Source organism: Urocampus carinirostris, unplaced genomic scaffold, assembly GCF_059441175.1.
Source record: "Urocampus carinirostris isolate Australia breed hairy pipefish unplaced genomic scaffold, RoL_Ucar_1.0 HiC_scaffold_41, whole genome shotgun sequence".
NCBI lineage: Eukaryota > Metazoa > Chordata > Actinopteri > Syngnathiformes > Syngnathidae > Urocampus > Urocampus carinirostris.
In genome coordinates, this window is record NW_028283148.1 from 21339 (window position 1) to 45900 (window position 24562).

General features: G+C 38.3%; 3 non-coding genes across 3 annotated transcripts; all 3 read right to left on the bottom strand.

Moving 5' to 3' along the window:
- Positions 1-595: 595 nt before the first annotated feature.
- On the bottom strand, positions 596-668 carry trnai-gau (transfer RNA isoleucine (anticodon GAU)). The gene has a single exon. It is a non-coding gene; the product is annotated as a tRNA-Ile (tRNA).
- Positions 669-8965: 8297 nt separating this feature from the next.
- On the bottom strand, positions 8966-9038 carry trnal-caa (transfer RNA leucine (anticodon CAA)). The gene has a single exon. It is a non-coding gene; the product is annotated as a tRNA-Leu (tRNA).
- A 2169-nt stretch (positions 9039-11207) lies between these two features.
- On the bottom strand, positions 11208-11280 carry trnai-gau (transfer RNA isoleucine (anticodon GAU)). Its single transcript has one exon. It is a non-coding gene; the product is annotated as a tRNA-Ile (tRNA).
- Positions 11281-24562: the final 13282 nt, after the last annotated feature.

The following is a 24562-nucleotide window of genomic DNA, read 5'->3' on the forward strand; positions in this document are numbered from 1 at the left end:
ATGAGACTGGCGTGCTACCTGCTGCGCCAATGAAGCTGTAATTTTCAATTGAAATCGCAAAATCAAAATCCAATTTCTCTCCCTTTTTTCAATTAATTTCCAAAAACTCGACAAGAGAACACTACGCTTCATGTGAGGGTTGAACTCACGACCTTCAGATTATGAGACTGACGTGCTACCTGCTGCGCCAATGAAGCTGTAATCTTGAAATGAAATCGCAAAATCCAATTTCTCTCCCTTTTTTCAATTAATTTCCAAAAACTCGACAAGAGAACACTACGCTTCATGTGAGGGTTGAACTCACGACCTTCAGATTATGAGACTGACGTGCTACCTGCTGCGCCAATGAAGCTGTAATCTTGAAATGAAATCGCAAAATCCAATTTCTCTCCCTTTTTTCAATTAATTTCCAAAAACTCAACAAGAGAACACAATGCTTCATGTGAGGGTTGAACTCACGACCTTCAGATTATGAGACTGACGTGCTACCTGCTGCGCCAATGAAGCTGTAATTTTCAATTGAAATCGCAAAATCAAAATCCAATTCCCCTTCCTTTTTTCAATTATTCTTCAAAATCTCGACAAGAGAACACTATGCTTCATGTGAGGGTTGAACTCACGACCTTCAGATTATCAGACTGACACGCTACCTGCTGCGCCAAAGAAGCTGTAATCTTGAGGTGAAATCGCAAAATCAAAATCCAATTTCTCTCCCTTTTTTCAATTAATTTCCAAAAACTCGACAAGAAAACACAATGCTTCATGTGAGGGTTGAACTCACGACCTTCAGATTATGAGACTGGCGTGCTACCTGCTGCGCCAATGAAGCTGTAATTTTCAATTGAGATCGCAAAATCAAAATCCAATTTCTCTCCCTTTTTTCAATTAATTTCCAAAAACTCGACAAGAGAACACTATGCTTCATGTGAGGGTTGAACTCACGACCTTCAGATTATGAGACTGACGTACTACCTGCTACGCCAATGAAGCTGTAATTTTAAATTGAAATCGCAAAATCAAAATCCAATTTCTCTCCCTTTTTTCAATTAATTTCCAAAAACTCGACAAGAGAACACTATGCTTCATGTGAGGGTTGAACTCACGACCTTCAGATTATGAGACTGACGTGCTACCTGCTACGCCAATGAAGCTGTAATTTTCAATTGAAATCGCAAAATCAAAATCCAATTTCTCTCCCTTTTTTCAATTAATTTCCAAAAACTCGACAAGAGAACACTATGCTTCATGTGAGGGTTGAACTCACGACCTTCAGATTATGAGACTGACGTGCTACCTGCTGCGCCAATGAAGCTGTAATCTCGAAATGAAATCGCAAAATCAAAATCCAATTTCTCTCCCTTTTTTCAATTAATTTCCAAAAACTCGACAAGAGAACACTATGCTTCATGTGAGGGTTGAACTCACGACCTTCAGATTATGAGACTGACGTACTACCTGCTACGCCAATGAAGCTGTAATTTTCAATTGAAATCGCAAAATCAAAATCCAATTTCTCTCCCTTTTTTCAATTAATTTCCAAAAACTCGACAAGAGAACACCATGCTTCATGTGAGGGTTGAACTCACGACCTTCAGATTATGAGACTGACGTGCTACCTGCTGCGCCAATGAAGCTGTAATCTTGAAATGAAATCGCAAAATCAAAATCCAATTTCTCTCCCTTTTTTCAATTAATTTCCAAAAACTCGACAAGAGAACACAATGCTTCATGTGAGGGTTGAACTCACGACCTTCAGATTATGAGACTGGCGTGCTACCTGCTGCGCCAATGAAACTGTAATTTTCAATTGAGATCGCAAAATCAAAATCCAATTTCTCTCCCTTTTTTCAATTAATTTCCAAAAACTCGACAAGAGAACACTATGCTTCATGTGAGGGTTGAACTCACGACCTTCAGATTATGAGACTGACGTGCTACCTGCTGCGCCAATGAAGCTGTAATCTTGAAATGAAATCGCAAAATCAAAATCCAATTTCTCTCCCTTTTTTCGATTATTTTCCAAAAACTCGACAAGAGAACACTATGCTTCATGTGAGAGTTGAACTCACGACCTTCAGATTATGAGACTGACGTACTACCTGCTACGCCAATGAAGCTGTAATTTTCAATTGAAATCGCAAAATCAAAATCCAATTTCTCTCCCTTTTTTCGATTATTTTCCAAAAACTCGACAAGAGAACACTATGCTTCATGTGAGGAGTGAACTCACGACCTTCAGATTATGAGACTGACGTGCTACCTGCTGCGCCAATGAACCTGTAATTTTCAATTGAAATCGCAAAATCAAAATCCAATTCCTCTCCCTTTTTTCAATCAATTTCCAAAAACTCGACAAGAGAACACAATGCTTCATGTGAGGGTTGAACTCACGACCTTCAGATTATGAGACTGACGTGCTACCTGCTGCGCCAATGAAGCTGTAATCTTGAAATGAAATCGCAAAATCAATATCCAATTTCTCTCCCTTTTTTCAATTAATTTCCAAAAACTCGACAAGAGAACGTGATGCTTCATGTGAGGGTTGAACTCACGACCTTCAGATTATGAGACTGATGTACTACCTGCTACGCCAATGAAGCTGTATTTTTCAATTGAAATCGCAAAATCAAAATCCAATTTCTCTCCCTTTTTTCAATTAATTTCCAAAAACTCGACAAGAGAACACAATGCTTCATGTGAGGGTTGAACTCACGACCTTCAGATTATGAGACTGACGTGCTACCTGCTGCGCCAATGAAGCTGTAATTTTCAATTGAGATCGCAAAATCAAAATCCAATTTCTCTCCCTTTTTTCAATTAATTTCCAAAAACTCGACAAGAGAACACTATGCTTCATGTGAGGGTTGAACTCACGACCTTCAGATTATGAGACTGACGTACTACCTGCTACGCCAATGAAGCTGTAATTTTCAATTGAAATCGCAAAATCAAAATCCAATTCCCCTTCCTTTTTTCAATTATTCTTCAAAATCTCGACAAGAGAACACTATGCTTCATGTGAGGGTTGAACTCACAACCTTCAGATTATGAGACTGACGTGCTACCTGCTACGCCAATGAAGCTGTAATTTTCAATTGAAATCGCAAAATCAAAATCCAATTTCTCTCCCTTTTTTCAATTAATTTCCAAAAACTCGACAAGAGAACACTATGCTTCATGTGAGGGTTGAACTCACGACCTTCAGATTATGAGACTGACGTGCTACCTGCTGCGCCAATGAAGCTGTAATCTTGAAATGAAATCGCAAAATCAATATCCAATTTCTCTCCCTTTTTTCAATTAATTTCCAAAAACTCGACAAGAGAACACAATGCTTCATGTGAGGGTTGAACTCACGACCTTCAGATTATGAGACTGACGTGCTACCTGCTGCGCCAATGAACCTGTAATTTTCAATTGAAATCGCAAAATCAAAATCCAATTCCTCTCCCTTTTTTCAATCAATTTCCAAAAACTCGACAAGAGAACACAATGCTTCATGTGAGGGTTGAACTCACGACCTTCAGATTATGAGACTGACGTGCTACCTGCTGCGCCAATGAAGCTGTAATCTTGAAATGAAATCGCAAAATCAATATCCAATTTCTCTCCCTTTTTTCAATTAATTTCCAAAAACTCGACAAGAGAACGTGATGCTTCATGTGAGGGTTGAACTCACGACCTTCAGATTATGAGACTGATGTACTACCTGCTACGCCAATGAAGCTGTATTTTTCAATTGAAATCGCAAAATCAAAATCCAATTTCTCTCCCTTTTTTCAATTAATTTCCAAAAACTCGACAAGAGAACACAATGCTTCATGTGAGGGTTGAACTCACGACCTTCAGATTATGAGACTGACGTGCTACCTGCTGCGCCAATGAAGCTGTAATTTTCAATTGAGATCGCAAAATCAAAATCCAATTTCTCTCCCTTTTTTCAATTAATTTCCAAAAACTCGACAAGAGAACACTATGCTTCATGTGAGGGTTGAACTCACGACCTTCAGATTATGAGACTGACGTACTACCTGCTACGCCAATGAAGCTGTAATTTTCAATTGAAATCGCAAAATCAAAATCCAATTTCTCTCCCTTTTTTCAATTAATTTCCAAAAACTCGACAAGAGAACACTATGCTTCATGTGAGGGTTGAACTCACGACCTTCAGATTATGAGACTGACGTACTACCTGCTACGCCAATGAAGCTGTAATTTTCAATTGAAATCGCAAAATCAAAATCCAATTTCTCTCCCTTTTTTCAATTAATTTCCAAAAACTCGACAAGAGAACACTATGCTTCATGTGAGGGTTGAACTCACGACCTTCAGATTATGAGACTGACGTGCTACCTGCTGCGCCAATGAAGCTGTAATTTTCAATTGAGATCGCAAAATCAAAATCCAATTTCTCTCCCTTTTTTCAATTAATTTCCGAAAACTCAACAAGAGAACACAATGCTTCATGTGAGGGTTGAACTCACGACCTTCAGATTATGAGACTGACGTGCTACCTGCTGCGCCAATGAAGCTGTAATTTTCAATTGAAATCGCAAAATCAAAATCCAATTTCTCTCCCTTTTTTCAATTAATTTCCAAAAACTCGACAAGAGAACACAATGCTTCATGTGAGGGTTGAACTCACGACCTTCAGATTATGAGACTGACGTGCTACCTGCTGCGCCAATGAAGCTGTAATTTTCAATTGAAATCGCAAAATCAAAATCCAATTCCTCTTCCTTTTTTCAATTATTCTTCAAAATCTCGACAAGAGAACACTATGCTTCATGTGAGGGTTGAACTCACAACCTTCAGATTATGAGACTGACGTACTACCTGCTGCGCCAATGAAGCTGTAATTTTCAATTGAAATCGCAAAATCAAAATCCAATTTCTCTCCCTTTTTTCAATTAATTTCCAAAAACTCGACAAGAGAACACTATGCTTCATGTGAGGGTTGAACTCACGACCTTCAGATTATGAGACTGACGTGCTACCTGCTGCGCCAATGAAGCTGTAATCTTGAAATGAAATCGCAAAATCAAAATCCAATTTCTCTCCCTTTTTTCAATTAATTTCCAAAAACTCGACAAGAGAACACTATGCTTCATGTGAGGGTTGAACTCACGACCTTCAGATTATGAGACTGACGTGCTACCTGCTGCGCCAATGAAGCTGTAATCTTGAAATGAAATCGCAAAATCAAAATCCAATTTCTCTCCCTTTTTTCAATTAATTTCCAAAAACTCGACAAGAGAACACTATGCTTCATGTGAGGATTGAACTCACAACCTTCAGATTATGAGACTGACGTGCTACCTGCTACGCCAATGAAGCTGTAATTTTCAATTGAAATCGCAAAATCAAAATCCAATTTCTCTCCCTTTTTTCAATTAATTTCCAAAAACTCGACAAGAGAACACTATGCTTCATGTGAGGGTTGAACTCACGACCTTCAGATTATGAGACTGACGTGCTACCTGCTGCGCCAATGAAGCTGTAATCTTGAAATGAAATCGCAAAATCAAAATCCAATTCCCCTTCCTTTTTTCAATTATTCTTCAAAATCTCGACAAGAGAACACTATGCTTCATGTGAGGGTTGAACTCACAACCTTCAGATTATGAGACTGACGTGCTACCTGCTACGCCAATGAAGCTGTAATTTTCAATTGAAATCGCAAAATCAAAATCCAATTTCTCTCCCTTTTTTCAATTAATTTCCAAAAACTCGACAAGAGAACACTATGCTTCATGTGAGGGTTGAACTCACGACCTTCAGATTATGAGACTGACGTGCTACCTGCTGCGCCAATGAAGCTGTAATCTTGAAATGAAATCGCAAAATCAAAATCCAATTTCTCTCCCTTTTTTCAATTAATTTCCAAAAACTCAACAAGAGAACACAATGCTTCATGTGAGGGTTGAACTCACGACCTTCAGATTATGAGACTGACGTGCTACCTGCTGCGCCAATGAAGCTGTAATTTTCAATTGAAATCGCAAAATCAAAATCCAATTCCCCTTCCTTTTTTCAATTATTCTTCAAAATCTCGACAAGAGAACACTATGCTTCATTTGAGGGTTGAACTCACAACCTTCAGATTATGAGACTGACGTGCTACCTGCTACGCCAATGAAGCTGTAATTTTCAATTGAAATCGCAAAATCAAAATCCAATTTCTCTCCCTTTTTTCAATTAATTTCCAAAAACTCGACAAGAGAACGCTATGCTTCATGTGAGGGTTGAACTCACGACCTTCAGATTATGAGACTGACGTACTACCTGCTACGCCAATGAAGCTGTAATTTTCCATTGAAATCGCAAAATCAAAATCCAATTTCTCTCCCTTTTTTCAATTAATTTCCAAAAACTCGACAAGAGAACACAATGCTTCATGTGAGGGTTGAACTCACGACCTTCAGATTATGAGACTGACGTGCTACCTGCTACGCCAATGAAGCTGTAATTTTCAATTGAAATCGCAAAATCAAAATCCAATTTCTCTCCCTTTTTTCAATTAATTTCCAAAAACTCGACAAGAGAACACTATGCTTCATGTGAGGGTTGAACTCACGACCTTCAGATTATGAGACTGACGTGCTACCTGCTGCGCCAATGAAGCTGTAATCTAGATGAAATCGCAAAATCAAAATCCAATTTCTCTCCCTTTTTTCAATTAATTTCCAAAAACTCGACAAGAGAACACTATGCTTCATGTGAGGGTTGAACTCACAACCTTCAGATTATGAGACTGACGTGCTACCTGCTGCGCCAATGAAGCTGTAATCTTGAAATGAAATCGCAAAATCAAAATCCAATTTCTCTCCCTTTTTTCAATTAATTTCCAAAAACTCGACAAGAGAACACTATGCTTCACGTGAGGGTTGAACTCACGACCTTCAGATTATGAGACTGACGTACTACCTGCTACGCCAATGAAGCTGTAATTTTCAATTGAAATCGCAAAATCAAAATCCAATTTCTCTCCCTTTTTTCAATTAATTTCCAAAAACTCGACAAGAGAACACTATGCTTCACGTGAGGGTTGAACTCACGACCTTCAGATTATGAGACTGACGTACTACCTGCTACGCCAATGAAGCTGTAATTTTCAATTGAAATCGCAAAATCAAAATCCAATTTCTCTCCCTTTTTTCAATTAATTTCCAAAAACTCGACAAGAGAATACAATGCTTCATGTGAGGGTTGAACTCACGACCTTCAGATTATGAGACTGACGTGCTACCTGCTGCGCCAATGAAGCTGTAATTTTCAATTGAAATCGCAAAATCAAAATCCAATTTCTCTCCCTTTTTTCAATTAATTTCCAAAAACTCGACAAGAGAACACTATGCTTCATGTGAGGGTTGAACTCACGACCTTCAGATTATGAGACTGGCGTGCTACCTGCTGCGCCAATGAAGCTGTAATTTTCAATTGAGATCGCAAAATCAAAATCCAATTTCTCTCCCTTTTTTCAATTAATTTCCAAAAACTCGACAAGAGAACACTATGCTTCATGTGAGGGTTGAACTCACGACCTTCAGATTATGAGACTGACGTACTACCTGCTACGCCAATGAAGCTGTAATTTTCAATTGAAATCGCAAAATCAAAATCCAATTTCTCTCCCTTTTTTCAATTAATTTCCAAAAACTCGACAAGAGAACACTATGCTTCATGTGAGGGTTGAACTCACGACCTTCAGATTATGAGACTGACGTGCTACCTGCTGCGCCAATGAAGCTGTAATTTCCAATTGAGATCGCAAAATCAAAATCCAATTTCTCTCCCTTTTTTCAATTAATTTCCAAAAACTCGACAAGAGAACACAATGCTTCATGTGAGGGTTGAACTCACGACCTTCAGATTATGAGACTGACGTGCTACCTGCTGCGCCAATGAAGCTGTAATTTTCAATTGAAATCGCAAAATCAAAATCCAATTTCTCTCCCTTTTTTCAATTAATTTCCAAAAACTCGACAAGAGAACACTATGCTTCATGTGAGGGTTGAACTCACGACCTTCAGATTATGAGACTGACGTGCTACCTGCTGCGCCAATGAAGCTGTAATCTTGAAATGAAATCGCAAAATCAAAATCCAATTTCTCTCCCTTTTTTCAATTAATTTCCAAAAACTCGACAAGAGAACACTATGCTTCATGTGAGGGTTGAACTCACGACCTTCAGATTATGAGACTGACGTACTACCTGCTACGCCAATGAAGCTGTAATTTTCAATTGAAATCGCAAAATCAAAATCCAATTTCTCTCCCTTTTTTCAATTAATTTCCAAAAACTCGACAAGAGAACACTATGCTTCATGTGAGGGTTGAACTCACGACCTTCAGATTATGAGACTGACGTGCTACCTGCTGCGCCAATGAAGCTGTAATCTTGAAATGAAATCGCAAAATCAAAATCCAATTTCTCTCCCTTTTTTCAATTAATTTCCAAAAACTCGACAAGAGAACACTATGCTTCATGTGAGGGTTGAACTCACAACCTTCAGATTATGAGACTGACGTACTACCTGCTACGCCAATGAAGCTGTAATTTTCAATTGAAATCGCAAAATCAAAATCCAATTTCTCTCCCTTTTTTCAATTAATTTCCAAAAACTCGACAAGAGAACACAATGCTTCATGGGAGGGTTGAACTCACGACCTTCAGATTATGAGACTGGCGTGCTACCTGCTGCGCCAATGAAGCTGTAATTTTCAATTGAGATCGCAAAATCAAAATCCAATTTCTCTCCCTCTTTTCAATTAATTTCCAAAAACTCACTAAGAGAACACAATGCTTCATGTGAGGGTTGAACTCACGACCTTCAGATTATGAGACTGACATACTACCTGCTACGCCAATGAAGCTGTAATTTTCTATTGAAATCGCAAAATCAAAATCCAATTTCTCTCCCTTTTTTCAATTAATTTCCAAAAACTCGACAAGAGAACACTATGCTTCATGTGAGGGTTGAACTCACGACCTTCAGATTTTGAGACTGACGTGCTACCTGCTGCGCCAATGAAGTTGTAATCTTGAAATGAAATCGCAAAATCAAAATCCAATTTCTCTCCCTTTTTTCAATTAATTTCCAAAAACTCGACAAGAGAACACTATGCTTCATGTGAGGGTTGAACTCACGACCTTCAGATTATGAGACTGACGTGCTACCTGCTGCGCCAATGAAGCTGTAATTTTCAATTGAAATCGCAAAATCAAAATCCAATTCCCCTTCCTTTTTTCAATTATTCTTCAAAATCTCGACAAGAGAACACTATGCTTCATGTGAGGGTTGAACTCACGACCTTCAGATTATGAGACTGACGTGCTACCTGCTACGCCAATGAAGCTGTAATTTTCAATTGAAATCGCAAAATCAAAATCCAATTTCTCTCCCTTTTTTCAATTAATTTCCAAAAACTCGACAAGAGAACACTATGCTTCATGTGAGGATTGAACTCACGACGTTCAGATTATGAGACTGACGTGCTACCTGCTGCGCCAATGAAGCTGTAATCTTGAAATGAAATCGCAAAATCAAAATCCAATTTCTCTCCCTTTTTTCAATTAATTTCCAAAAACTCGACAAGAGAACACTATGCTTCATGTGAGGGTTGAACTCACGACCTTCAGATTATGAGACTGACGTACTACCTGCTACTCCAATGAAGCTGTAATTTTCATTTGAAATCGCAAAATCAAAATCCAATTTCTCTCCCTTTTTTCAATTAATTTCCAAAAACTCGACAAGAGAACACAATGCTTCATGTGAGGGTTGAACTCACGACCTTCAGATTATGAGACTGGCGTGCTACCTGCTGCGCCAATGAAGCTGTAATTTTCAATTGAGATCGCAAAATCAAAATCCAATTTCTCTCCCTTTTTTCAATTAATTTCCAAAAACTCAACAAGAGAACACAATGCTTCATGTGAGGGTTGAACTCACGACCTTCAGATTATGAGACTGACGTGCTACCTGCTGCGCCAATGAAGCTGTAATCTTGAAATGAAATCGCAAAATCAAAATCCAATTTCTCTCCCTTTTTTCAATTAATTTCCAAAAACTCGACAAGAGAACACTATGCTTCATGTGAGGATTGAACTCACAACCTTCAGATTATGAGACTGACGTGCTACCTGCTACGCCAATGAAGCTGTAATTTTCAATTGAAATCGCAAAATCAAAATCCAATTTCTCTCCCTTTTTTCAATTAATTTCCAAAAACTCGACAAGAGAACACTCTGCTTCATGTGAGGGTTGAACTCACGACCTTCAGATTATGAGACTGACGTGCTACCTGCTGCGCCAATGAAGTTGTAATCTTGAAATGAAATCGCAAAATCAAAATCCAATTTCTCTCCCTTTTTTCAATTAATTTCCAAAAACTCGACAAGAGAACACTATGCTTCATGTGAGGAATGAACTCACGACCTTCAGATTAAGAGACTGACGTACTACCTGCTACGCCAATGAAGCTGTAATTTTCAATTGAAATCGCAAAATCAAAATCCAATTTCTCTCCCTTTTTTCAATTAATTTCCAAAAACTCGACAAGAGAACACAATGCTTCATGTGAGGGTTGAACTCACGACCTTCAGATTATGAGACTGGCGTGCTACCTGCTGCGCCAATGAAGCTGTAATTTTCAATTGAAATCGCAAAATCAAAATCCAATTTCTCTCCCTTTTTTCAATTAATTTCCAAAAACTCGACAAGAGAACACTACGCTTCATGTGAGGGTTGAACTCACGACCTTCAGATTATGAGACTGACGTGCTACCTGCTGCGCCAATGAAGCTGTAATCTTGAAATGAAATCGCAAAATCCAATTTCTCTCCCTTTTTTCAATTAATTTCCAAAAACTCGACAAGAGAACACTACGCTTCATGTGAGGGTTGAACTCACGACCTTCAGATTATGAGACTGACGTGCTACCTGCTGCGCCAATGAAGCTGTAATCTTGAAATGAAATCGCAAAATCCAATTTCTCTCCCTTTTTTCAATTAATTTCCAAAAACTCAACAAGAGAACACAATGCTTCATGTGAGGGTTGAACTCACGACCTTCAGATTATGAGACTGACGTGCTACCTGCTGCGCCAATGAAGCTGTAATTTTCAATTGAAATCGCAAAATCAAAATCCAATTCCCCTTCCTTTTTTCAATTATTCTTCAAAATCTCGACAAGAGAACACTATGCTTCATGTGAGGGTTGAACTCACGACCTTCAGATTATCAGACTGACACGCTACCTGCTGCGCCAAAGAAGCTGTAATCTTGAGGTGAAATCGCAAAATCAAAATCCAATTTCTCTCCCTTTTTTCAATTAATTTCCAAAAACTCGACAAGAAAACACAATGCTTCATGTGAGGGTTGAACTCACGACCTTCAGATTATGAGACTGGCGTGCTACCTGCTGCGCCAATGAAGCTGTAATTTTCAATTGAGATCGCAAAATCAAAATCCAATTTCTCTCCCTTTTTTCAATTAATTTCCAAAAACTCGACAAGAGAACACTATGCTTCATGTGAGGGTTGAACTCACGACCTTCAGATTATGAGACTGACGTACTACCTGCTACGCCAATGAAGCTGTAATTTTAAATTGAAATCGCAAAATCAAAATCCAATTTCTCTCCCTTTTTTCAATTAATTTCCAAAAACTCGACAAGAGAACACTATGCTTCATGTGAGGGTTGAACTCACGACCTTCAGATTATGAGACTGACGTGCTACCTGCTACGCCAATGAAGCTGTAATTTTCAATTGAAATCGCAAAATCAAAATCCAATTTCTCTCCCTTTTTTCAATTAATTTCCAAAAACTCGACAAGAGAACACTATGCTTCATGTGAGGGTTGAACTCACGACCTTCAGATTATGAGACTGACGTGCTACCTGCTGCGCCAATGAAGCTGTAATCTCGAAATGAAATCGCAAAATCAAAATCCAATTTCTCTCCCTTTTTTCAATTAATTTCCAAAAACTCGACAAGAGAACACTATGCTTCATGTGAGGGTTGAACTCACGACCTTCAGATTATGAGACTGACGTACTACCTGCTACGCCAATGAAGCTGTAATTTTCAATTGAAATCGCAAAATCAAAATCCAATTTCTCTCCCTTTTTTCAATTAATTTCCAAAAACTCGACAAGAGAACACCATGCTTCATGTGAGGGTTGAACTCACGACCTTCAGATTATGAGACTGACGTGCTACCTGCTGCGCCAATGAAGCTGTAATCTAGAAATGAAATCGCAAAATCAAAATCAAATTTCTCTCCCTTTTTTCAATTAATTTCCAAAAACTCGACAAGAGAACACAATGCTTCATGTGAGGGTTGAACTCACGACCTTCAGATTATGAGACTGGCGTGCTACCTGCTGCGCCAATGAAACTGTAATTTTCAATTGAGATCGCAAAATCAAAATCCAATTTCTCTCCCTTTTTTCAATTAATTTCCAAAAACTCGACAAGAGAACACTATGCTTCATGTGAGGGTTGAACTCACGACCTTCAGATTATGAGACTGACGTGCTACCTGCTGCGCCAATGAAGCTGTAATCTTGAAATGAAATCGCAAAATCAAAATCCAATTTCTCTCCCTTTTTTCGATTATTTTCCAAAAACTCGACAAGAGAACACTATGCTTCATGTGAGAGTTGAACTCACGACCTTCAGATTATGAGACTGACGTACTACCTGCTACGCCAATGAAGCTGTAATTTTCAATTGAAATCGCAAAATCAAAATCCAATTTCTCTCCCTTTTTTCGATTATTTTCCAAAAACTCGACAAGAGAACACTATGCTTCATGTGAGGAGTGAACTCACGACCTTCAGATTATGAGACTGACGTGCTACCTGCTGCGCCAATGAAGCTGTAATCTTGAAATGAAATCGCAAAATCAAAATCCAATTTCTCTCCCTTTTTTCAATTAATTTCCAAAAACTCGACAAGAGAACACTATGCTTCATGTGAGAGTTGAACTCACGACCTTCAGATTATGAGACTGACGTACTACCTGCTACGCCAATGAAGCTGTAATTTTCAATTGAAATCGCAAAATCAAAATCCAATTTCTCTCCCTTTTTTCAATTAATTTCCAAAAACTCGACAAGAGAACACAATGCTTCATGTGAGGGTTGAACTCACGACCTTCAGATTATGAGACTGACGTGCTACCTGCTGCGCCAATGAAGCTGTAATTTTCAATTGAAATCGCAAAATCAAAATCCAATTCCCCTTCCTTTTTTCAATTATTCTTCAAAATCTCGACAAGAGAACACTATGCTTCATGTGAGGGTTGAACTCACAACCTTCAGATTATGAGACTGACGTGCTACCTGCTACGCCAATGAAGCTGTAATTTTCAATTGAAATCGCAAAATCAAAATCCAATTTCTCTCCCTTTTTTCAATTAATTTCAAAAAACTCGACAAGAGAACACTATGCTTCATGTGAGGGTTGAACTCACGACCTTCAGATTATGAGACTGACGTGCTACCTGCTGCGCCAATGAAGCTGTAATCTTGAAATGAAATCGCAAAATCAAAATCCAATTTCTCTCCCTTTTTTCAATTAATTTCCAAAAACTCGACAAGAGAACACTATGCTTCACGTGAGGGTTGAACTCACGACCTTCAGATTATGAGACTGACGTGCTACCTGCTACGCCAATGAAGCTGTAATTTTCAATTGAAATCGCAAAATCAAAATCCAATTTCTCTCCCTTTTTTCAATTAATTTCCAAAAACTCGACAAGAGAACACAATGCTTCATGTGAGGGTTGAACTCACGACCTTCAGATTATGAGACTGGCGTGCTACCTGCTGCGCCAATGAAGCTGTAATTTTCAATTGAGATCGCAAAATCAAAATCCAATTTCTCTCCCTTTTTTCAATTAATTTCCAAAAACTCGACAAGAGAACACTATGCTTCATGTGAGGGTTGAACTCACGACCTTCAGATTATGAGACTGACGTACTACCTGCTACGCCAATGAAGCTGTAATTTTCAATTGAAATCGCAAAATCAAAATCCAATTTCTCTCCCTTTTTTCAATTAATTTCCAAAAACTCGACAAGAGAACACTATGCTTCATGTGAGGGTTGAACTCACGACCTTCAGATTATGAGACTGACGTACTACGTGCTACGCCAATGAAGCTGTAATTTTCAATTGAAATCGCAAAATCAAAATCCAATTTCTCTCCCTTTTTTCAATTAATTTCCAAAAACTCAACAAGAGAACACAATGCTTCATGTGAGGGTTGAACTCACGACCTTCAGATTATGAGACTGACGTGCTACCTGCTGCGCCAATGAAGCTGTAATCTTGAAATGAAATCGCAAAATCAAAATCCAATTTCTCTCCCTTTTTTCAATTAATTTCCAAAAACTCGACAAGAGAACACTATGCTTCATGTGATGGTTGAACTCACGACCTTCAGATTATGAGACTGACGTACTACCTGCTACGCCAATGAAGCTGTAATTTTCAATTGAAATCGCAAAATCAAAATCCAATTTCTCTCCCTTTTTTCAATTAATTTCCAAAAACTCGACAAGAGAACACAATGCTTCATGTGAGGGTTGAACTCACGACCTTCAGATTATGAGACTGACGTGCTACCTGCTGCGCCAATGAAGCTGTAATTTTCAATTGAAATCGCAAAATCAAAATCCAATTCCCCTTCCTTTTTTCAATTATTCTTCAAAATCTCGACAAGAGAACACTATGCTTCATGTGAGGGTTGAACTCACAACCTTCAGATTATGAGACTGACGTGCTACCTGCTACGCCAATGAAGCTGTAATTTTCAGTTGAAATCGCAAAATCAAAATCCAATTTCTCTCCCTTTTTTCAATTAATTTCCAAAAACTCGACAAGAGAACACTATGCTTCATGTGAGGGTTGAACTCACGACCTTCAGATTATGAGACTGACGTGCTACCTGCTGCGCCAATGAAGCTGTAATCTCGAAATGAAATCGCAAAATCAAAATCCAATTTCTCTCCCTTTTTTCAATTAATTTCCAAAAACTCGACAAGAGAACACTATGCTTCATGTGAGGGTTGAACTCACGACCTTCAGATTATGAGACTGACGTACTACCTGCTACGCCAATGAAGCTGTAATTTTCAATTGAAATCGCAAAATCAAAATCCAATTTCTCTCCCTTTTTTCAATTAATTTCCAAAAACTCGACAAGAGAACACCATGCTTCATGTGAGGGTTGAACTCACGACCTTCAGATTATGAGACTGACGTGCTACCTGCTGCGCCAATGAAGCTGTAATCTTGAAATGAAATCGCAAAATCAAAATCCAATTTCTCTCCCTTTTTTCAATTAATTTCCAAAAACTCGACAAGAGAACACTATGCTTCATGTGAGGGTTAAACTCACGACCTTCAGATTATGAGACTGACGTACTACCTGCTACGCCAATGAAGCTGTAATTTTCAATTGAAATCGCAAAATCAAAATCCAATTTCTCTCCCTTTTTTCAATTAATTTCCAAAAACTCGACAAGAGAACACAATGCTTCATGTGAGGGTTGAACTCACGACCTTCAGATTATGAGACTGGCGTGCTACCTGCTGCGCCAATGAAACTGTAATTTTCAATTGAGATCGCAAAATCAAAATCCAATTTCTCTCCCTTTTTTCAATTAATTTCCAAAAACTCGACAAGAGAACACTATGCTTCATGTGAGGGTTGAACTCACGACCTTCAGATTATGAGACTGACGTGCTACCTGCTGCGCCAATGAAGCTGTAATCTTGAAATGAAATCGCAAAATCAAAATCCAATTTCTCTCCCTTTTTTCGATTATTTTCCAAAAACTCGACAAGAGAACACTATGCTTCATGTGAGAGTTGAACTCACGACCTTCAGATTATGAGACTGACGTACTACCTGCTACGCCAATGAAGCTGTAATTTTCAATTGAAATCGCAAAATCAAAATCCAATTTCTCTCCCTTTTTTCGATTATTTTCCAAAAACTCGACAAGAGAACACTATGCTTCATGTGAGGAGTGAACTCACGACCTTCAGATTATGAGACTGACGTGCTACCTGCTGCGCCAATGAAGCTGTAATTTTCAATTGAGATCGCAAAATCAAAATCCAATTTCTCTCCCTTTTTTCAATTAATTTCCAAAAACTCAACAAGAGAACACAATGCTTCATGTGAGGATTGAACTCACGACCTTCAGATTATGAGACTGACGTGCTACCTGCTGCGCCAATGAAGCTGTATTCTTGAAATGAAATCGCAAAATCAAAATCCAATTTCTCTCCCTTTTTTCAATTAATTTCCAAAAACTCGACAAGAGAACACTATGCTTCATGTGAGGATTGAACTCACAACCTTCAGATTATGAGACTGACGTGCTACCTGCTACGCCAATGAAGCTGTAATTTTCAATTGAAATCGCAAAATCAAAATCCAATTTCTCTCCCTTTTTTCAATTAATTTCCAAAAACTCGACAAGAGAACACTCTGCTTCATGTGAGGGTTGAACTCACGACCTTCAGATTATGAGACTGACGTGCTACCTGCTGCGCCAATGAAGTTGTAATCTTGAAATGAAATCGCAAAATCAAAATCCAATTTCTCTCCCTTTTTTCAATTAATTTCCAAAAACTCGACAAGAGAACACTATGCTTCATGTGAGGGTTGAACTCACGACCTTCAGATTATGAGACTGACGTACTACCTGCTACGCCAATGAAGCTGTAATTTTCAATTGAAATCGCAAAATCAAAATCCAATTTCTCTCCCTTTTTTCAATTAATTTCCAAAAACTCGACAAGAGAACACAATGCTTCATGTGAGGGTTGAACTCACGACCTTCAGATTATGAGACTGACGTGCTACCTGCTGCGCCAATGAAGCTGTAATTTTCAATTGAAATCGCAAAATCAAAATCCAATTCCCCTTCCTTTTTTCAATTATTCTTCAAAATCTCGACAAGAGAACACTATGCTTCATGTGAGGGTTGAACTCACAACCTTCAGATTATGAGACTGACGTGCTACCTGCTACGCCAATGAAGCTGTAATTTTCAATTGAAATCGCAAAATCAAAATCCAATTTCTCTCCCTTTTTTCAATTAATTTCAAAAAACTCGACAAGAGAACACTATGCTTCATGTGAGGGTTGAACTCACGACCTTCAGATTATGAGACTGACGTGCTACCTGCTGCGCCAATGAAGCTGTAATCTTGAAATGAAATCGCAAAATCAAAATCCAATTTCTCTCCCTTTTTTCAATTAATTTCCAAAAACTCGACAAGAGAACACTATGCTTCACGTGAGGGTTGAACTCACGACCTTCAGATTATGAGACTGACGTGCTACCTGCTACGCCAATGAAGCTGTAATTTTCAATTGAAATCGCAAAATCAAAATCCAATTTCTCTCCCTTTTTTCAATTAATTTCCAAAAACTCGACAAGAGAACACAATGCTTCATGTGAGGGTTGAACTCACGACCTTCAGATTATGAGACTGGCGTGCTACCTGCTGCGCCAATGAAGCTGTAATTTTCAATTGAGATCGCAAAATCAAAATCCAATTTCTCTCCCTTTTTTCAATTAATTTCCAAAAACTCGACAAGAGAACACTATGCTTCATGTGAGGGTTGAACTCACGACCTTCAGATTATGAGACTGACGTAATACGTGCTACGCCAATGAAGCTGTAATTTTCAATTGAAATCGCAAAATCAAAATCCAATTTCTCTCCCTTTTTTCAATTAATTTCCAAAAACTCAACAAGAGAACACAATGCTTCATGTGAGGGTTGAACTCACGACCTTCAGATTATGAGACTGACGTGCTACCTGCTGTGCCAATGAAGCTGTAATCTTGAAATGAAATCGCAAAATCAAAATCCAATTTCTCTCCCTTTTTTCAATTAATTTCCAAAAACTCGACAAGAGAACACTATGCTTCATGTGAGGGTTGAACTCACGACCTTCAGATTATGAGACTGACGTACTACCTGCTACGCCAATGAAGCTGTAATTTTCAATTGAAATCGCAAAATCAAAATCCAATTTCTCTCCCTTTTTTCAATTAATTTCCAAAAACTCGACAAGAGAACACAATGCTTCATGTGAGGGTTGAACTCACGACCTTCAGATTATGAGACTGACGTGCTACCTGCTGCGCCAATGAAGCTGTAATTTTCAATTGAAATCGCAAAATCAAAATCCAATTCCCCTTCCTTTTTTCAATTATTCTTCAAAATCTCGACAAGAGAACACTATGCTTCATGTGAGGGTTGAACTCACAACCTTCAGATTATGAGACTGACGTGCTACCTGCTACGCCAATGAAGCTGTAATTTTCAATTGAAATCGCAAAATCAAAATCCAATTTCTCTCCCTTTTTTCAATTAATTTCCAAAAACTCGACAAGAGAACACTATGCTTCATGTGAGGGTTGAACTCACGACCTTCAGATTATGAGACTGACGTGCTACCTGCTGCGCCAATGAAGCTGTAATCTCGAAATGAAATCGCAAAATCAAAATCCAATTTCTCTCCCTTTTTTCAATTAATTTCCAAAAACTCGACAAGAGAACACTATGCTTCATGTGAGGGTTGAACTCACGACCTTCAGATTATGAGACTGACGTACTACCTGCTACGCCAATGAAGCTGTAATTTTCAATTGAAATCGCAAAATCAAAATCCAATTTCTCTCCCTTTTTTCAATTAATTTCCAAAAACTCGACAAGAGAACACCATGCTTCATGTGAGGGTTGAACTCACGACCTTCAGATTATGAGACTGACGTGCTACCTGCTGCGCCAATGAAGCTGTAATCTTGAAATGAAATCGCAAAATCAAAATCCAATTTCTCTCCCTTTTTTCAATTAATTTCCAAAAACTCGACAAGAGAACACTATGCTTCATGTGAGGGTTAAACTCACGACCTTCAGATTATGAGACTGACGTACTACCTGCTACGCCAATGAAGCTGTAATTTTCAATTGAAATCGCAAAATCAAAATCCAATTTCTCTCCCTTTTTTCAATTAATTTCCAAAAACTCGACAAGAGAACACAATGCTTCATGTGAGGGTTGAACTCACGACCTTCAGATTATGAGACTGGCGTGCTACCTGCTGCGCCAATGAAACTGTAATTTTCAATTGAGATCGCAAAATCAAAATCCAATTTCTCTCCCTTTTTTCAATTAATTTCCAAAAACTCGACAAGAGAACACTATGCTTCATGTGAGGGTTGAACTCACGACCTTCAGATTATGAGACTGACGTGCTACCTGCTGCGCCAATGAAGCTGTAATCTTGAAATGAAATCGCAAAATCAAAATCCAATTTCTCTCCCTTTTTTCGATTATTTTCCAAAAACTCGACAAGAGAACACTATGCTTCATGTGAGAGTTGAACTCACGACCTTCAGATTATGAGACTGACGTACTACCTGCTACGCCAATGAAGCTGTAATTTTCAATTGAAATCGCAAAATCAAAATCCAATTTCTCTCCCTTTTTTCAATTAATTTCCAAAAACTCGACAAGAGAACACAATGCTTCATGTGAGGGTTGAACTCACGACCTTCAGATTATGAGACTGGCGTGCTACCTGCTGCGCCAATGAAGCTGTAATTTTCAATTGAGATCGCAAAATCAAAATCCAATTTCTCTCCCTTTTTTCAATTAATTTTCAAAAACTCAACAAGAGAACACCATGCTTCATGTGAGGGTTGAACTCACGACCTTCAGATTATGAGACTGACGTGCTACCTGCTGCGCCAATGAAGCTGTAATCTTGAAATGAAATCGCAAAATCAAAATCCAATTTCTCTCCCTTTTTTCAATTAATTTCCAAAAACTCGACAAGAGAACACTATGCTTCATGTGAGGGTTAAACTCACGACCTTCAGATTATGAGACTGACGTACTACCTGCTACGCCAATGAAGCTGTAATTTTCAATTGAAATCGCAAAATCAAAATCCAATTTCTCTCCCTTTTTTCAATTAATTTCCAAAAACTCGACAAGAGAACACAATGCTTCATGTGAGGGTTGAACTCACGACCTTCAGATTATGAGACTGGCGTGCTACCTGCTGCGCCAATGAAACTGTAATTTTCAATTGAGATCGCAAAATCAAAATCCAATTTCTCTCCCTTTTTTCAATTAATTTCCAAAAACTCGACAAGAGAACACTATGCTTCATGTGAGGGTTGAACTCACGACCTTCAGATTATGAGACTGACGTACTACCTGCTACGCCAATGAAGCTGTAATTTTCAATTGAAATCGCAAAATCAAAATCCAATTTCTCTCCCTTTTTTCGATTATTTTCCAAAAACTCGACAAGAGAACACTATGCTTCATGTGAGGAGTGAACTCACGACCTTCAGATTATGAGACTGACGTGCTACCTGCTGCGCCAATGAAGCTGTAATCTTGAAATGAAATCGCAAAATCAAAATCCAATTTCTCTCCCTTTTTTCAATTAATTTCCAAAAACTCGACAAGAGAACACTATGCTTCATGTGAGAGTTGAACTCACGACCTTCAGATTATGAGACTGACGTACTACCTGCTACGCCAATGAAGCTGTAATTTTCAATTGAGATCGCAAAATCAAAATCCAATTTCTCTCCCTTTTTTCAATTAATTTCAAAAAACTCGACAAGAGAACACTATGCTTCATGTGAGGGTTGAACTCACGACCTTCAGATTATGAGACTGACGTGCTACCTGCTGCGCCAATGAAGCTGTAATCTTGAAATGAAATCGCAAAATCAAAATCCAATTTCTCTCCCTTTTTTCAATTAATTTCCAAAAACTCGACAAGAGAACACTATGCTTCACGTGAGGGTTGAACTCACGACCTTCAGATTATGAGACTGACGTGCTACCTGCTACGCCAATGAAGCTGTAATTTTCAATTGAAATCGCAAAATCAAAATCCAATTTCTCTCTCTTTTTTCAATTAATTTCCAAAAACTCGACAAGAGAACACTATGCTTCATGTGAGGGTGGAACTCACGACCTTCAGATTATGAGACTGACGTACTACCTGCTACGCCAATGAAGCTGTAATTTTCAATTGAAATCGCAAAATCAAAATCCAATTTCTCTCTCTTTTTTCAATTAATTTCCAAAAACTCGACAAGAGAACACTATGCTTCATGTGAGGGTTGAACTCACGACCTTCAGATTATGAGACTGACGTGCTACCTGCTGCGCCAATGAAGCTGTAATCTTGAAATGAAATCGCAAAATCAAAATCCAATTTCTCTCCCTTTTTTCAATTAATTTCCAAAAACTCGACAAGAGAACACTATGCTTCATATGAGGATTGAACTCACAACCTTCAGATTATGAAACTGACGTGCTACCTGCTACGCCAATGAAGCTGTAATTTTCAATTGAAATCGCAAAATCAAAATCCAATTTCTCTCCCTTTTTTCAATTAATTTCCAAAAACTCGACAAGAGAACACTATGCTTCATGTGAGGGTTGAACTCACGACCTTCAGATTATGAGACTGACGTGCTACCTGCTGCGCCAATGAAGCTGTAATCTTGAAATGAAATCGCAAAATCAAAATCCAATTTCTCTCCCTTTTTTCAATTAATTTCCAAAAACTCGACAAGAGAACACTATGCTTCATGTGAGGGTTGAACTCACGACCTTCAGATTATGAGACTGACGTACTACCTGCTACGCCAATGAAGCTGTAATTTTCAATTGAAATCGCAAAATCAAAATCCAATTTCTCTCCCTTTTTTCAATTAATTTCCAAAAACTCGACAAGAGAACACAATGCTTCATGTGAGGGTTGAACTCACGACCTTCAGATTATGAGACTGGCGTGCTACCTGCTGCGCCAATGAAGCTGTAATTTTCAATTGAGATCGCAAAATCAAAATCCAATTTCTCTCCCTTTTTTCAATTAATTTCCAAAAACTCAACAAGAGAACACAATGCTTCATGTGAGGGTTGAACTCACGACCTTCAGATTATGAGACTGACGTGCTACCTGCTGCGCCAATGAAGCTGTAATTTTCAATTGAAATCGCAAAATCAAAATCCAATTCCCCTTCCTTTTTTCAATTATTCTTCAAAATCTCGACAAGAGAACACTATGCTTCATGTGAGGGTTGAACTCACAACCTTCAGATTATGAGACTGACGTGCTACCTGCTACGCCAATGAAGCTGTAATTTTCAATTGAAATCGCAAAATCAAAATCCAATTTCTCTCCCTTTTTTCAATTAATTTCCAAAAACTCGACAAGAGAACACTATGCTTCATGTGAGGGTTGAACTCACGACCTTCAGATTATGAGACTGACGTGCTACCTGCTGCGCCAATGAAGCTGTAATCTTGAAATGAAATCGCAAAATCAAAATCCAATTTCTCTCCCTTTTTTCAATTACTTTCCAAAAACTCGACAAGAGAACACTATGCTTCATGTGAGGGTTAAACTCACGACCTTCAGATTATGAGACTGACGTACTACCTGCTACGCCAATGAAGCTGTAATTTTCAATTGAAATCGCAAAATCAAAATCCAATTTCTCTCCCTTTTTTCAATTAATTTCCAAAAACTCGACAAGAGAACACAATGCTTCATGTGAGGGTTGAACTCACGACCTTCAGATTATGAGACTGGCGTGCTACCTGCTGCGCCAATGAAGCTGTAATTTTCAATTGAGATCGCAAAATCAAAATCCAATTTCTCTCCCTTTTTTCAATTAATTTCCAAAAACTCGACAAGAGAACACTATGCTTCATGTGAGGGTTGAACTCACGACCTTCAGATTATGAGACTGACGTACTACCTGCTACGCCAATGAAGCTGTAATTTTCAATAGAAATCGCAAAATCAAAATCCAATTCCCCTTCCTTTTTTCAATTATTCTTCAAAATCTCGACAAGAGAACACTATGCTTCATGTGAGGGTTGAACTCACAACCTTCAGATTATGAGACTGACGTGCTACCTGCTACGCCAATGAAGCTGTAATTTTCAATTGAAATCGCAAAATCAAAATCCATTTTCTCTCCCTTTTTTCAATTAATTTCCAAAAACTCGACAAGAGAACACTATGCTTCATGTGAGGGTTGAACTCACGACCTTCAGATTATGAGACTGACGTACTACCTGCTACGCCAATGAAGCTGTAATTTTCAATTGAAATCGCAAAATCAAAATCCAATTTCTCTCCCTTTTTTCAATTAATTTCCAAAAACTCGACAAGAGAACACTATGTTTCATGTGAGGGTTGAACTCACGACCTTCAGATTATGAGACTGACGTACTACCTGCTACGCCAATTAAGCTGTAATTTTCAATTGAAATCGCAAAATCAAAATCCAATTTCTCTCCCTTTTTTCAATTAATTTCCAAAAACTCGACAAGAGAACACTATGCTTCATGTGAGGGTTGAACTCACGACCTTCAGATTATGAGACTGACGTGCTACCTGCTGCGCCAATGAAGCTGTAATCTTGAAATGAAATCGCAAAATCAAAATCCAATTTCTCTCCCTTTTTTCAATTAATTTCCAAAAACTCGACAAGAGAACACTATGCTTCATGTGAGGGTTGAACTCACGACCTTCAGATTATGAGACTGACGTACTACCTGCTACGCCAATGAAGCTGTAATTTTCAATTGAAATCGCAAAATCAAAATCCAATTTCTCTCCCTTTTTTCAATTAATTTCCAAAAACTCGACAAGAGAACACTATGCTTCATGTGAGGGTTGAACTCACGACCTTCAGATTATGAGACTGACGTGCTACCTGCTGCGCCAATGAAGCTGTAATCTTGAAATGAAATCGCAAAATCAAAATCCAATTTCTCTCCCTTTTTTCAATTAATTTCCAAAAACTCGACAAGAGAACACTATGCTTCATGTGAGGGTTGAACTCACGACCTTCAGATTATGAGACTGACGTACTACCTGCTACGCCAATGAAGCTGTAATTTTCAATTGAAATCGCAAAATCAAAATCCAATTTCTCTCCCTTTTTTCAATTAATTTCCAAAAACTCAACAAGAGAACACTATGCTTCATGTGAGGGTTGAACTCACGACCTTCAGATTATGAGACTGACGTACTACCTGCTACGCCAATGAAGCTGTAATTTTCAATTGAAATCGCAAAATCAAAATCCAATTTCTGTCCCTTTTTTCAATTAATTTCCAAAAACTCGACAAGAGAACACTATGCTTCATGTGAGGGTTGAACTCACGACCTTCAGATTATGAGACTGACGTGCTACCTGCTGCGCCAATGAAGCTGTAATCTTGAAATGAAATCGCAAAATCAAAATCCAATTTCTCTCCCTTTTTTCAATTAATTTCCAAAAACTCGACAAGAGAACACTATGCTTCATGTGAGGGTTGAACTCACGACCTTCAGATTATGAGACTGACGTACTACCTGCTACGCCAATGAAGCTGTAATTTTCAATTGAAATCGCAAAATCAAAATCCAATTTCTCTCCCTTTTTTCAATTAATTTCCAAAAACTCAACAAGA